The sequence below is a fragment of the Pongo abelii genome, chromosome 3 (genome assembly GCF_028885655.2).
Source record: "Pongo abelii isolate AG06213 chromosome 3, NHGRI_mPonAbe1-v2.0_pri, whole genome shotgun sequence".
Classification (NCBI taxonomy): Eukaryota; Metazoa; Chordata; class Mammalia; order Primates; family Hominidae; genus Pongo; species Pongo abelii.
This window is the reverse complement of record NC_071988.2, coordinates 89,842,138-89,859,169: the sequence shown is the minus strand read 5'-3', so window position 1 is coordinate 89,859,169 and position 17,032 is coordinate 89,842,138. Positions and strand designations below refer to the sequence as shown.

General features: G+C 38.9%; 2 protein-coding genes across 3 annotated transcripts in view; one reads left to right on the top strand and one right to left on the bottom strand.

Moving 5' to 3' along the window:
• Window positions 1-11,479, bottom strand: part of UGT2B7 (UDP glucuronosyltransferase 2 family, polypeptide B7) — a 67,682-nt gene extending 56,203 nt beyond the window's left edge. For both annotated transcript variants that reach the window (XM_054553172.1, XM_054553173.1), the window contains exon 1: window positions 11,124-11,479. The gene's annotated coding sequence lies outside the window, so the exon portion shown is untranslated. The remainder of the gene's footprint in view (window positions 1-11,123) is intronic.
• Window positions 1-17,032, top strand: part of LOC100442747 (UDP-glucuronosyltransferase 2B4-like) — a 243,770-nt gene that overhangs the window by 130,541 nt on the left and 96,197 nt on the right. The window lies entirely within an intron of this gene.

Genomic DNA, 17,032 nt, shown 5'->3' with positions numbered 1-17,032 from the left:
TGTTGGCTGGTCCACTGGTCCTGGGCTGATGGTTTCAGCTGACTGTGGTGGATCCAAGGCATGATACCTGCAATTTTAACAACACTGGGAGTGTACAAGATCACAGTATGGGGCCCATCCCATATGAGGCCCAGAATAGTTGGATTCTATTTCTTAACCTAAACAAAGTCTCCAGGTTTGAAAGGGTGTACTGGGTCTGCCAGACTTATAGGCATTCTTTCCTGTGCTTAGCCATACACTTTTTGCATGGCCATACCTAAAGCCTGCATTTGCCTTCTTAAAGTTAGTTTTTGTAGCTCACGGACATTACCTTTAATCTGACTTATGATTGGGGGTGGCCGGCTGAACAAAATCTCATAGGGCAAATACCCACTGTGGTTTGTTTTGTGGGGGTACACCTGACTTGGAGAAAGACCATGGGCAAGACCTGGTCCCACCTTGGATGAGTTTCCTGACTAAATTTCTTCAGCAGCTGTTTAAGTGTCTGGTTCATGTGCTCCATCTTTCCTGAGCTCTGAGGCTTGCAGGCTGGGTGCAACTCAATTTTATTTTTAATAGTCGAGTTAAGTCCTGAACTATTTTAGCCACAAATGCTGGTCCATTATCTAACCCCAAAGTTAGGGGCAGTCCAAATCTGGGAATAATGTCTCTTAACAACACCTTGGTCACCTCTCATGCCTTCTCTGTCTGGATGGGGAAGGCCATGACCCATCCTGAAAAGGTACAGACAAGCACCAAAATGTACCAATAGCCCCTTGCTTGGGGCAGTTCGTTGAAGTCCATAAGCAGGTTTTCACAAGGCATAGCTCCTGTTTCCTGAATTCCCGGGGGCTGAGTGGGCACCTTTCAGGGGCTGTTTTGGGCACAAGTTAAACACTGTTTACAAATGATTCAAGTAACAGTGGTGAGCCATTGCACATAGAAATGACCCCCTAATCATGTCTCTAGCACCATTTTTCTCATGTGAGTTTCTTGGTGGAACTGTTTTACAAATCTGGGGGCCAACATTTCAGGTATGGCTAGCTTCCCATTGGAGAATTTCCACCATCCTCCTTCAACATAATTCCCATTTTCCTGGGCAAACCAAGCCCTTTTATTTGGAGTGTAGCTTGAGGTCCCTGGAAGGGGAATCTCCGGGAGGAGAGGCATAGCTAAGGCTTCTTCTTTAGAAGGTGGAGTCGCCATTGCAGCTCACTTTGCCTCTTTGTCTGCCTTTCTGTTTCCTTTAGCCTCTAATGTTCCTGCCTTTTGCCTACAGTGCATTACTGCTACCTGTTTGGGGGCCCATGCCACATCTAGGAGCCATAGAATTTCTTCATTGTACTTTATTTCTTTACCTCCAGGATTTAAGAGTCCTTTTTCTTTGTCAATAGCCCCACGAACATGCAAAGTGGCAAAAGCATATTTAGAGTCTGTGTAAATATTTGCCTTCTGGTCTTTTGCTAGCCAGAGAGCTCTTATAAGACCTATCAGCTTTGCTTTCTGAGAGGAAGTCACTGTAGACAAAGACTGTGCTTCTACTACTGAGTCCAAAGTCACCACTGCATACCTAGTTTGGTGGACTCCTTCTAGTATGAAGCTGCTCCCATCAGTAAAATATTCAATGTCCAGGTCTCTGAGGGGCCGATCTGTCAGATCTCTCTGACTTGAGAACACTTCATCTACCACATCCACTCAGCAATGAAGGGGGCTTCCTGGCACTGATTCAGTGGAGAGCAAGGTAGCTGGGTTTAGGGTATTCACAGTCTCTAAAGTTACACAGGGATTTTCACATAGGAGCCCTTGGTATTGAGTTATTCTCAGATTTGATAACCAATGGTGCCCCCTTTGGTCCATCAAAGTTATAACTGAGTGCAGTAGCTGGATTGTCACTTGCTGTCCTAAAGTCAGTTTATTAGCTTCCTATGCCAGCAGAGCAATGACAGCTAGTGCCTTAAAACAAGGAAGCCATCCAAGTGCCACCAAATTCAATTGCCTGGATAAGTGTGCCACCGGGTGATGCCATGATCCTATGGCTTGAGTTGGAACTCTTATGGCCATTCCCTTTCACTCATGGACATACAAAAAGAAAGGCTTAGTTAGATCTGGCAGTCCTAAAGTTGGGGCCTGAGTCAAGGCTTCTTTGATTTCCTTAAAGGCCTTCTCCTGGTTAGCCTCCCAGAGGAGGGGCTCCTTTTTCCCCTCTTTGTGGCTTCATATAATGGCTTAGCCATGAGCGAGAAATTTGGGATCCAGATGCAGCAGGACCTTGCTGGCCCTAGGAACTCTCTTATTTGTCACCGGGTGGTTGGAGTAGAAGTGCACAAACAGCCTGCTTCTGTTCACTACCAAGCCATCTTTTCCTATGGCTTATATAGAAGCCTAAATACTGGTCACTTTCAGAGCAGATTTGAGTCTTATTCCCTGACACTTTATATCCTGCCTTCCATAGCAAGTGCAGGAGGTCTTGGGTCCCTTCGAAGCAGTGCTCTCGGGTTGGGGCTGGTAGAAGAAGATCATCAATGTATTGGAGCAAGACACAGTCACTATTTGTTGGGGTGTATGCTTTAAGGTCTGAGGCTTGTGCCTCTTCAAAGATTGTAGGAGAGTTTTTAAATCCTTGTGGGAGTCTTGTCCAAGTGTACTGTGACTTACCCCATTGAAAAGCAAAAATAAGCTCACTAATTGGTGCAAGCCAGAGACAGAAAAATGTATCCTTTAAATCTAGGACTGTAAATCAAGTGGCACTTGCTGGAATATGTCCCATTAAAGTATATGGGTTTGGCATCACTGGGTGGAAGGTCACCATGGCCTAGTTTTCCACACACAAATTCTGTACTGGTCTATATTCACCAGACAGCTTCCGCACTGGCAAGAGAGGGGTGTTCCACGGTGACTGGCATTTGACTATGATTCCATGTTTATGAAGCTGCTCTAAATATTTGCGGACACCCAGTATGGCCTCAGGGAGTAGCAGGTACTGTCAGACCTGAACCAGAGTTGCTCCCAGTTTTAACTCTACCACCACTGGTGCCTGACTTACAGCCAGTCCAGGTAGGTTACTTTCAGCCCAAACTCTGGGAATTTTAGTAAGCAACCCAGGCATTTCATTTACTCCTGGTTCCAGAGTCTTTTTTGCATATAGTCTCTATTCTTCAGCCTATGGTACAGTATGGGTTAACATCATAGCCTCTGGGCAAGGTAGGTTTAAAGTTACATTCCCTTGTGGCCCAAATGTAATCTGTGCCTGCAGTTTTTGAAGTAGGTCTCTTCCCAGCAGAGGAACTGAACCATTTGGGATGGGAATTCATGTTGGACTCCTTGTCCTCCTATAACACACCTCTATGACAGACAGATGGGCCTCTTTTCAGAGACTACAGTGGCTCCCACAATAGTTGCACAGTTCTTGGGTAGTGGCCCTATAGGTTGGGTCACTACTGAGTGTTTAGCTCTGGTGTCTACCATAAAGTCCATTAGCTGGTCTCTAACTTCTAATCTGGCCATGGGCTTCTCGGGGCCCAAAGAGAAGCAGCCTGGTCTGTCCTAGTCCTCATATCCTTCAGCCCCTGCCAGTCTGATCCGATCAGTGTCGGGTTTCTCCTGGGTGTGGCAGCCCCTGGCTGGTGGCCTTCCTGTACCATGGCCCTGATCCTTCTCCTTGATATTATTCTCTGGACACTCATCCTTCCAGTGTCCTTGTCTTTTTCACTGTGCACACTGATCTCTTTCCAGCCTTGGCTGGCTCTCAAATCCCTGTTCATACTGGCCTCTTCCACGCCCACTTCCCTGCCTACATCACGCCACCTTGCAAAGCCAGCTTCCCTCCCTGTGAGGGCTGCTGCCAGCCAATCAGCCTTTTTCTTAAGCCTTTGATTAGCCTCCGTCTTTGCCTCCTGATCTCCATTAATGTATAACTTGTGGCCACTTCAGTAAGCTGAGTAGCATTCATGCCTGCAAAACCTTCCATTTTCTGCAATTTTTGCCTGATATCCCCCTGGGCCTGCTCTACAAATGCCGTTTCCGTATGTGCTGGCCTCACTAAGTCTTTTACAAAACTGGCTGGGGCTTTCATATGCATCCAGAAGCACCTATGAGATTTTCCCTATATTGATTGCCTTTCTCCCACATTCCCTTAAACTTTGCAGGAGTGTCTCTTGGTATCTGGGCAGCTGCTGTAGTTGGGTTGCTTCATTTGTGTCCTAGTGGAGGGTCCTTTTGTTTCCCAGAGAGGCATTTGCATAGCCTGAACATGACCTGACTGGAGACAGCTTGCTTTATTTTCCTAGCATTTCACCATAACTTCCTGGAGGGAGGGCTCACATTTTTCCATCTCAGGTGAGACTGGGGCGTGGATCCATTTGAGCTTGACTCCTCAGAGACAGTAACTCTGGGTAAAGGTGGGCATATTGGAACATATGGAGGAAGGGTCTCTTTTCCTTCCAGTGGTTCTTGCAAAACCGGGTTTCCTGTGGCTTTCTTTTTGTTTCTGTGTTTGCCAGAGAAGATATCACTTTCGGCTCAGCTCACGCTACAAGCTTCTGTGACTTTCCCTTTAACTCTGCTTTCACTTTATCTTTGTAGCTGCTAGCACAACTGATTTCTCGCGGATCAAACTGCGAGCATTCTGCAATAAGCTGCTAAACAGGGCTGCATTCAGCCATGAGTTAATATAAGGAAATTTTGGTTGGTCTGAATGCCCTGACTGTCCTCTGACTCTGGTCACCACCTTAAACACAGGGCCAATTGCTTCCCTATATATAAGTACATTCAGCCAGCCAGCCAACACCAAAAGAGGGCTATTCTAATTCACAGAGAGCTCTCAGCATTCAATGGGTTAACTTGACTCCCTAACCCCCCACAAAGCTTTCCTTAAAGTTCTCTAACATGAATTCCAATGGGGTGGGTTTCAATGATTTTCCTCCCATTTCTTCCCAGTTACATCACAGCACATTCACCTTTCCTTTCATTTTAGACCAATTGGACCCGGTTGTTCCTATACTTTGCTCAGATAGATGCTGGGATTGTTTCAAGGTCTGAGCTTTTGTAATAGTGCTGTTATGAACATAGATGTGCAAATATCTCTTTGAGATCCTGATTTTAATTCTTATGGATAAATATCCAGAAGAGGGATTGCTGCATCATATGGTAATCTTACAATAAATATTTTGAGAAACCTCCATATTGTTTTCAGTAGTGCCAATTTTTTAAACAAACCTCATCACTCAGTTCCTTTGGAAGGAGGTATGTGCCACAAGATACATTTCCTCTATTATTAAAGTATAGTCATGCAAGCCTGCATGTGTGTGTGTGTAGCAGGACAAGCCACAGACAAAACTTCTCAGACACTGAGTTGTGGAAGGAAGGGCTTTATTCAGCTGGGAGTATCAGCAAGCTACTGCCTTAAAATCCAAGCTCCCTGAATACACAATTTCTGTCCCTTTTAAGGGCTCACAACACTAAAGATGTCACATGAAAGGTTCGTGATTGATTTGAGCAAGCAGGTGGTATGTGACAGGGGCTGCATGCACCAGTGGTCAGAGAGAAACAGAACAGGGCAGGGAGTTTCACAGTGTTCTTCTACACAATGTCTGGAATCTATGAATAACATCAGTTTCTAAGTTATGAGTTGATTTTTAACTACTAGGTTTAAGCCAGGCAGGCCCAGGGCTGGTTTTGGGCCTGGCGCCAGGCTGCCTGTCTTTGATTTCATTTATTTGTTTTTTTCTTAAAACAGGTACTGAGTATAAAACAATATGCAATAATATGAGAGTGTCTTTCTCTTTCTTCATTCCCCCCTTTTGAGACTCTCACTTTTTATTAGTGGGAATTCCCACTCTTATTTTTGTTACTTATGTCTTTTTGTGTAACAGATTGATAGTGATTTTTATAGTACACTTGTACTGAAGCACTTTGGTGAACTAAGGTAGTGGTGAAGCTTTTTATCATTTGAAGAAGTACATGTAGGAAACAAAGGAGCAGTAAGCAGGTTCTTATTACTATTATTACTCTTATTATAAGAGTTTTAAATATTCCTATTGCTGGGAACTAATTTTTAAACATGGCTTCTGGATTGAGTCAGTGCCACACTTGCACGGGTACATGTGCCAGTTTTGTTATATCTTTAACTATATCCTCAACTACTTGTCCTTGATCATCTATGTGTAGACAACAATTAGTAAAGTTAAATTTTCTACAAACTTTTCTTTCAGCTGCTAGCAAGTAGTCGAGAGCTAGTCTATTTTGATAGATGATAGCATTTCTCATCAGAGTCTCTTGCTGGGCAAGAACAGTCAAGGCTTGACTGGTTTTATTAGTAATAATTTCTAAAACAGCTTGCAATTGTATGACTCCATTGAGCAGGTAGATGGGGGTCTAGTATCTTCATGAGCCATCTTGTGCCCAAGTGGCAGGTCCATAGTATTGTATGATTTTTTCAGAGGGCCATTTTTTATCTTTTTAATCACCTACAGCTATGCTTCCTTTTTTTGTGGGAAGCATAGACTGAGAAGCCTAGAAGTTTACCTGTTTTTATGGGCAGTAAGAAGAAAGAAGGCTTAATGGTGCCAATTGCACAGCTACCTGCCCACTGATCAACTGATCAGGCAGCTTAGCATAAGCTCTGTGTCTACATATCTAGTATAACCTGGTGGGGGCCGTCCAGTCCTGGTGGAATTCTGGGTGGGCCTAAACAGTCTGCAACTTTGGAAATTTACTGAATGGATTTCTTTCTGTGTAATTGGAACTCCACCATGTAACTGTTTTTGTGGTACTATTATACAGCTTTTGTGTAAGACAACTAAGCTGCCTTGCAGGATGAGTGAATCCTTTTCTTTCTTTAGATATGCAATACTGTCTAATAATTGAGACTTTTAGAACCTAGAGATGATCAGGGTGATTCTTTTGGTCTGGGAATTCATCAGGAACTGGGTCTGTAGGAACTAATTCTCAGGCTTCCCATGGCCATTTATCTCCTGTTACGGTTTTTCCAAAAACATAACATGAGGTGACTTGTAGAGACTGGGCTACATGTTCAGCTAACTGCAAAAACAAATTTTTAGTTTTTCCTGGGATCTCAGGTACTGGCACATTTAGTTCATCATAGAAAGTCTGAAATACTGGTTCTGGATAGTGTTCTTGAACTTCTTCTTTTATTAGAATGCTTACACTAGGATCTAGTCTTTTTCTATTAATGTCTAATATTACATATTTTTCTTTATTTTACTTTGGGTCTGAGGGGTTTGTGATTCTCAATTTTAAAAGGTTACAGCTCCTACTCATGCAGGAAGGGCTTATTTATTTTTTTTTTTTTGGAGTCAAACAGGATCCTTTCTATCTTTTTTTAGGTAGTCTAAAGGACACAAGACCAGTATTGACACATCTAACAAAAATATGATTCTTGACAGATATACTTTTTTTTACTGTGTAACCAGTTTTTTCAATTTAGAGAACTGCATCTTATTTCATGCTGCTTACTATTAGTAGCAGCACAAGTGTCAAATTTTAAGGTTACATTTTTGGGGACCTTTATTTTTTGTTTGTTTGTTTTAGCTATTACTTTACTTGTGTCACTTAGAAAAGGATCCGTCCTTAATCATGGGAGGCTTACAATGGGTCATAACACGCATCAGGCTGGTCACTTCCTGGATTACATACTTTGTACTGAGTGTTATTGTACAAACAAGTTCCTTTTGGAGTTCCCAGGCATTCATAATAGCCATAAAATAATAGTACTGTAGAAATCTTTTGCCCTACCTCAGTGACTTGATGTGTATACTGGGAACAGCCCTCAGTATGAGGAAGGTCAGCTGAAGTCCTTACTGTACAAGTCCAAATTCTAAGGAAAATGAGTTCTGTGATGTGTTTCTTCATGCTTCAGCCATGCGTGGACCAGTCAGCTTCTGGATGTGACTGGAGCAGGGCTTGTCTTCTTCAGAGTCACTTTGCAGGGGTTGGCGAAGCTGCTGCTATCCACGTACAGCTCCTAGTCTACTGATGTTTAAGGGTGGTCTTGGAGGTTGGGCCTACTAGAATAAACTGAGTCCAGCACCTCTAAACAGTTATGTTTAACTGGGCTCTCTGATACCAGGAGTAAGGTGGCAGGGTTAGGGTGTTGCAAACTTCAATGGTAATGTGGGGATTTTCACAGAGCAAGCTTTGGTATCTAGTTAGTATAGCATTTATTAGCTAATGGTGTCCTTTGGTATTTATTAAAATCACCACAGCATGGGGGGACTTTATGTTTAGGTTTTGTCTAAGAGTTAGCTTATCTGCTTCTTGTGGTAACAGGGCCATTGCTACCAGGGCCCTTGGACATGGGGGCCAGCCTTTGGAAACCTCATCTAGTTGTTTTGAGAGATAGGCCACTGGCCTTCGCCAGGGCCCCACAGTCTGAGTTAAAACTCCAGCTGCCATTTTTTTATCTTTCTGACACACAGACTTTACAGAGTTTTGTCAGCTCAGGTAGCCTCAGGACTGGGGCCAACATGAGTTTTTCTTTTTAACTCATGAAAAGCCATTGCTGTTGGTTGTAATAGATGTAGTTTATCTAATCTACATTTTTATTGACTGTCATCTACTAAAATGTTGACTTAAATCCTGTAGCTATTTGATTTCAAGCTTTAAATTGATCTGGTATTCCTTGCGGGGCTCTAATTGCATCTAAATATATATGAGAGTTGAAAGACCTATAAGGGGCTTCTCTTGCTTTACAATGTCTTATTATTATTATTATTTTCTCCCTCTGATTGATGGAATGCCAGGGTGAAAGGGATAGCCCAATGGACTAAAGCACAAGTGCCACTCTAGTTATTCAGCAGCAGAGTACCTAGTAAAGGTCCACCACAATACCACCACACATCTGCTCGGGGATGAACAAGGGCTGACTGAATGATAAGCTTTTGAAAATTCTTAAGCTCACTACATCCTTTCAGGTCTCTAAGGAATGCTGTCTCCTCCCTGCCATGAGAGACATGAAGTGAACTTAGTGTTTGGAGATGGAAGCTGGATGGCCCTCAGGGGCTGATGTGCAAGGACTTCAGGATACAGCAGAGAGAGCTTGGCATGACTCATTACTCCAGGCTGTAGAATCCTGGAAAAGAGCTACCATGCAGCCCATGCCTGGTCAATTGGAGGACCACCTTAGTGATGGGGGGCAATCAGGGCCTCTGGCCTGCCGTGTGCACAAGCATAACAATTGCTTTTGTTAAACGTGCAGATGGAATATTTGATCTATTTCAACCAGGCATTTGCATCTTAGTATGCTGTCTTAATTGCCAAAATTTAAGTCTTTAACTTCTATGATCTTCTAGTAAAATGAATGTTTCCTTTAGCACCAATTTTTATTAGTTTTTAGACCAAAGAAACCTAAACACCATTTTATATTTAATAATGCTTCTTGTATGATTTTTATACCAGATAAGCTAAATTTTACCTTTATATTAGGGTGTTATTAATATTAACTTAATTTTAATAAAACCTTGAAGACATATTTATTTAATTTTTCATGTTTGACCATAAGGTAAGATTTTATAGACTCTTTCTAACCTTTATAATTTTTGTTAAAGAGAAGGTTGATGCTTTAAGAAAAAAACCTGTTGCATTTTTACTTTTATGTCTAGTTCACAGACAAACTGGATGATACCTTTTTAACTTTAGCTAATATGTTTACACACAGAATTTTCTTTACAATTAACGTTTTAAAACTTGCTTAAACTTTTAAAACAATAATTTTTTTAACCTTTTAATGTAGGTAAAAATTCACATTTTTATGCCTTCTTGTAATCTTTTTACCAAAGGTATATTTTACTTTTTTATACACTTTGTACATAAACTGTTTCTTCAATAGTACTCAGGAGGCCTTATTACTTTTAAATTATACAACCTTTTTGCATAATTTTTTTATAACTTTTTTTCATGACTTTCACTGACAGTACTTCAACATATCTCAACCTTTTGACTTATTACAAACATTTTTTTCTTGAAACAACCAATTTATTTCAGAACAAGAATTTACCATGTAATGCTCTTTTTACATAAATTTTGCCTCTTCCTCTTTTTTTTTTGAAGATAACCATTTCTTTTTTTTTAAGCAAACTTTTTAAATGACTTTGGACTAGACTGTCTAAGGCCACAAGATTAGAATTTACCATAATATGTGTTACACCGTTAACTTTTAGCAAACTTCACTTTTGTTGAAAACCTTGTAAGTTTGGGATTTCAATTATCCTTTGCTATTAATAAGACCTTGTTTAGTCTAAATTAACTTAGAATTGTTATAGATGGCCTTTTTTTTTTCTCTCTGCTGGTCTTTCCTTGCCTCTGCCAGCTGCTTATGCTGCTGTTCTCTTAACTACTGTTAGGGAGGAAGGGGTCTAAAGCCAGCTATAACTGTCTATGTATGGAAACTGGTCTTGATGCCTTGGCTTACAGGTTACCTTTTGTCATACCTTTGAAACAAGGGACCTGTCCAGGCTTCCTTCTGATGGCCAACCTACCTCTAATCCTGGCCAGTCTATTTCACACAAAGCTCTAAGTTTTCCTGAAGTCATAATGACTCCATATTCTCCATTAAATCCTTTCTTGAAATTCTTTAACATAGTTCTCAGTGGGGTGGGCTTACTTTGCACCTGATCCATGTTTTCTCGAGGCAAAACACTATGCTCACACCACACACACACCACAATACAAAGAACAGGTAAAAGGGCACACACACACTTTTGCAGTTTACACCAAACCAAAATCAAAACCAAAATCAGAATATCCAGAAATTCAAGCCAGGCCAAAAACCGAAACCAAAGTATACAGCAATTCAAGTCAAGTCAAAACCAGAACAAAGGTGTCAACACAGGCACACCATGGGTGATCAGGCCACACTTCCACTCAGGTGGAGTGGGGTAAGTTCAAAAGACTAGTCCTACCAAGTCTAGCCAAGTCAAAACCAGAACAAAGGTGTCAACACAGGCACACTGTGGGTGATCAGGCCACACTTCCACTCAGGTGGAGTGGGACAAGTTCAAAAAGACTAGTCCTACCAAGTCAAGCCAAGTGAAAACCAGAACAAAGGTGCCAATACAGGCACACTGTGGGTGATCAGGCCACGCTTCCACTCAGATGGAGTGGGGGCAAGTTCCAAAGAGTAGTCTTACCAAATTTTAGATGTCTGGACTCCAAGTATCAGTCCCTTCCTGGTGTTCAGCAACTGTGTTAATCTTCTGCGGGGGCCTGCTATGCGCTGCTCTGGTGAGGCATTCCACCAGGGCAATTTCCTACCCAGGAGGGCTCTTTGGATCATGTCACTTAGGCTGGCTGGAATCCCTCACAGTAGCACTCCACAAGAGAGGCTTAAGTTGCCTAAGGGGCTGCCTTGGCTTTCTCTCAGTCACCTCCTGGTCAGGGAACCAAGAAATGTAACAGGAGGAGCCACAGGCAAAACTTCTCAGACACCGAGTTGTAGAAGGAAGAGCTTTATTCATCTGGGAGGATCAGCAAGCTACTGCCTTAAAATCCGAGCTCCCCGAATGCACAATTTCTTTTCCTTTTAAAGGCTCACAACACTAAAGATTTCACATGAAAGGGTCATGATTGATTTGAGCAAGCCGGCGGTACATGACAGGGGCTGCATGCACCAGTGGTCAGAGAGAAACAGAACAGGGCAGGGAGTTTCACAGTGTTCTTCTACACAATGTCTGGAATCTATGAATAACATCAGTTTCTAAGTTATGAGTTGATTTTTAACTACTAGGTTTAGGCCAGGCAGGCCCAGGGCTGGTTTTGGGCCAGGCGCTGGGCTGCCTGTCTTTGATTTCACTTTGTTTTTTTCTTACAACAGGTACTGAGGATAAAACAATGTAAAATAATATGAGGGGGTCTTTCTCTTCCTTCATGTGTATTTGACTTAGTATATATAATGCGAATTAAAATAGCATCTTTACAGAATAGTGGGAAAGATACTATTAAAAAATATGGAAACCAGACTCTTCATTTATAATATTTTAATCACTAGTATGTATTCTTAGGAAGACTAGTGTTATTTGTTTTCTTATCTTTAATTTTATATTGTTACAGCTCTGCTAAATAACTTGTATTTATTCCAGACAGCTTTTCTGTTTAGTCATGAGAATTTATTTACCTGACTATGAGCACAAAGGAAAAGTTACCTGTGATTGGGAAGATGTTATGTATTTCTCTTAACTATGTAATCCAACATAAAACATTTTTTTCATGACCTTATTGGACATTTACATATTCCCTGGCAAAATTCCTGTTTTAGATCTTTTAAACTTTTTTTTATTATGTTATTTGTCTTTTTAACATTGAGCTGTAAGCTTTCTTTATATATTTTTTATATAAGTCACTTATCAGGTATGTAACTTGCAAATAGATACTTCAAACTCTGGTTTCTCCTTTGACTTTATTGATGGTGTTCTTTGATGTGTGAAAAATTTTAATTTGATGAAACCCAATTTATCAATTTTATTTTGGTTGCTTCTGCTCCTGGTGTCATATCTAAAAACTTTGCCACATTGAATGTTACAAAAAAATTTCACTTTGCTGTATATACAATTTTTTTTTGTGCTTGAAATATTAATGAATTCATCCTTTCAGCAACCCCATGAGGTTGATAATACTATGACCACCACTGCCATTTCATTGGTGAGGAAGTTGAAGCAAATAAAGTCCAAGTAACTTGTCCACCCCACATCATTATGTGGTGGTTTCTCAGAGACTTGAATCAAGGGCATCTGGATCCAGAGTGCCGGCTCTTAACCACCATGTTATGCTGAGTCCGCTATTTGAGGTATAGATATTTTCAAAATATAAGATTCCCTATTTTCTACTCATGTAGCTATATATTAATTGTAATTTTATTACAAATGTATAATTTAAAATATGTAGAATTATTATTCTAGTTATGTATCACTGCATGACAAATTGTTTCCAAATGTCAGGCCTTAAAACAACTGTAATCATTTTATTATCATCGCCCAGAGTCTGGATGTTGGTTGGGCTCAGTTATGTGTTCTTTCCACAGAGTTTCTTAGGTAGCTACTTTCCTACGGTGCCTTGGTCTATAATTATCTGAAGATAATTCACTTACATACTTAATGATTCAAGTTGAAGGGCTCAAAGTGCTAGTGGGCTACCAGGATTTCTTGGGCATATAATCTGTGTCTCTCTATCAAACTGTCGTTTATTACGGAGACTACAGATTGAGTTGAGGAGGTGTAGAGAGAAAAAGAAACATACAAACAAAAGATCCAAAGAGAGAGAGAGAAAGAGAGAGAGAACATTTTGTGTTTCCAACAGAACTTTGAAATTTAAGCTGCATTATTTCCACTATATCATTTCTGTTGAGACAGCTACAAGGTCTGCCAAATTTCAAAGGGAAGGGATATTACTTGACAGGAAAATTGTCAGTGTTTATAGTCATGTCTCAAAAATCAAAACCAATATAACCTTTTGAAGAAGACAGTAGAAGTTGTTAAGCTATTGTAACATTCATAAAATATTAAAAAAATAAAAGAACAAAATATGAGAATTATGTGAATTTAGATATCTCCAGTTCTTGCAATTTTTTAAACATTGTATTATATGTATCCGTAGGTATTTTAAACATGGAATAAGGGTTCTAAAAAAAGCTGCAAATGAATAAAATAGCATGTGAGAAAAATGATCAACTTTTTTCAATAACACTAATGAATTAATAATGAGATGTTAATTTTTCAAACTTTGCGTATCGATTTTATGTTTATTTCACAAATTAATTTTTAAACCTCATAAATAACACATGAAAATATTGTAAAAAGTTAAATACTGTGGGATTCTGTAGAATAAAATTTAAAATTCCCATCCTTGTATTTATGTGTATTCTTCCAGATTTTTTTCGTTGTACAAGTTTATATATATTTTATTTCATTACAAGTAAGCTTTTTTTTTCTGGAAACTACTTTTTCCATTTAGCAGTGGAAAAAACTGTTCTCTGCAATGGCCACACTCACATTTGTTGGAGCTATGTGTGTTCATGGACTGGAGCCAAGTAAGTGCTGAAGTAAATATTCTGTTCATGCATGTGCTTATATGGAAGGATTTCTGCATGATGGATTTATACATGTAGAACTTCAGTTTCAAACTGTATATTGACATTTTATTTTAGAAGGTTATTTTGCATTATACTCCCTCAAAAATAGATTTCTCAGGTTTTTATAGGTTGCAAATCTCTACAGCATTAATTTTTGGCATTGTTTCTATTTTCCTGAGCATCAGTTACTTTATAATTTTTTATATGTTTTTGGCAATTTTTACTTTGAAGTGCCCATTTATATTTTTGTTAAGTTTTATATTGGAATGTTTCTCTTTTTTAGTTGGTGATTGTAGTACTCACTAAACAATAGATACCCACCTTTTAAGTGTGTTGTAGAATAGGTTTACTGTGAATTATTTCAGGCTTATAAGAATGATAAAACAACATTTTTAGCCTTTGCCACCTTATTATTCCTGTTTTCCTTTATAAATGTATCAATATCTGGATGATTTGTGTAAAATATTCTGTTTTACACACTTCCTATAATTTCTTTAACATCAATGTTTTAGTGCATGTGTGTGTGCATATGACATTATTTATATATGTTATAGTGACATATACATGTCACTATATATGTCACATGACATACACATGACATACATATATACATATATAGTGACATATATTTAAATCATGTCTTAGGCCAAAGAATATTTGTTGGAAGACTTGTTTAATTATGAGACTTCTGATTAACAAAGACAACTGGGTTTCTGTCAATCTGGACCACTTTGATCATAAAGTGCTTCCCTGATGTGCAGATTAAAGGAGGTTTATGGCTTGACTTAGCTATTTTCCACAAAATTTATAAACTTTTTGTATTCTTTGTAGATATATTTTTGTTATGCTAAAAAATTTAGTTTTGCCATATTATATTTATAGGAGGGAAAGATCAAAAGACTGTGGAAAAGAGAAAAAAAATTAGACTTGATCATTTTAAGTATAGTTATGTAGAATAATAATTATAATTTCAAACTGTCTTCAACAAATACATTGAATTTCCTAACATAGCTATTAGATAGTAAAGTGATGCTGTGCCTTGTTTCAAAAGAAATGGACATGTATATGTGCTTGTATGTTTATCAAGATTGAAAATTCACTAAGTCACTTTAGAATGCATTTCCTATATTATCACAAACTAAAATTAAGAACTTATATTTGCTATTAAAGGTCAAAATGAGAATAAAACTGATATGAAATTTAGGATTGTTTTTTCTAGTTCTGTTAAGAATGATTATGGTATGTTTAGGAGAATTGTATTGAATTCATAGATTGCTTTTGGCTGTATGGTCATTTTCATAAAATTGATTCTACCCATCCATGAGCATGGGAGGTGTTTCCATTTGTTTGTGTCATCTATGATTTTTATTTTGACAGTATTTTTTAGTTTTCTTAGTAGAGGTCTTTCACCTTCTTGGTTGGATGTATTTCTAAGTATTTTATTTTATTTTTTTTCTTTTTGATTCAGCTGTTGTGAAATGGGTTGAATTCTTGATTTGATTCTTGGTTTGAAGTCTGCATAGCCAAAGCAAGACTAAGCAAAAAGAACAAATCTGGAGGTATCACATTACCCAACTTCAAACTACTACAAGGCTGTAGCTACTGAAACAGGATGGCACTGGTATAAAAACAGGCATGTGGACCAATGGAACAGAATCCAGAATCCAGAAATAAAGCCAAATACTTATTGCCAACTGATCTTTGACAAAGATAACAAAAATATAAAGTGGAGAAAGGACACCCTATTCAACCAATTGTTCTGGGATAATTGACAAGTCACATGTAGTACAATGGTACTGAATCCACATCTCTCGACTTATAAAAAAGAATATACTTAAGATGGATGAAAAAAATTAAACCTAAGACCTGAAACAATAACAATTCTAGGAGATAACATCAGAAAGTCTCTTCTAGACATTGGCTTAACAAGGACTTCATGACCAAGAACTCAAAAGGAAATGCAACAAAAACAAAGATAAATAGATGTGACTTAATTAAACTAAAAGCTTCTGCACAGCAAAAGAAATAATCAGCTGAGTAAACAGACAACTCCCAGAATGGGAAAAAATATTCACAAACTAAGTACCTGACAAAGGACTAATATTCAGAATCTACGAAAATTCAAACAGACAGACAAGAGAAAAACAAATAATACCATCAAAAAGTAGGCTAAGATCATGAATTGACAATTCTCAAAAGAAAATATACAAATGGACAACAAACATAAAAAAATGCTCAACGTCACTAATTATCATGGAAGTGCAAATCAAAACCACAGTGCAATACTACTGTCCTTCTGTAAGAATGGACATCATTTAAAAAAAACAAAAAATAATAGAATGTTGGCATGGATGTGGTAAAAGGAACACTTTTACACTGCTGGTGGGAATGTAAACTAGTACAACCACTATAGAAAACAGTATGGAGATTCCTTAAGAACTAAAAGTAGATCTACATTTTTACCCAGCTATCCTACTACTGGATATCTACACAGAAAAAAAGAAGTCATTATTTGCAAAGACTTATGCTACAAATCTTTACAGCAGTACAATTCCTAACTGTAAAAATATGGAACAAACCTAAATGCCCATCAACCAATGGGTGGATAAAGAAAATAAGATATGTCTGTGTGTGTGTGTATATATATATATGTATATACACATATATACACCCTCCACACACACATAGACACATGCCTTGGAATACTACTCAGCCATATGAAGGAAGAAAATAATGCCATTAACAGCAACCTGGATGGAGTTGGAGACCAGTATTCTAAGTGAAGTAATTCTGGATTAGGCAACCAAACATTGGATGTTCTCACTTATAAACGGGAGCTAAGCTATGAAAATGCAAAGGCATAAGAATAATATAATGGACTCTTAGGACTCCGGGAAGGGTTGGAATGGGAAGAGGGACAAAAGACTATACATTGGGTGCTATGTACACTGCTCAGGGGATAGTGTGCCAAAGTTT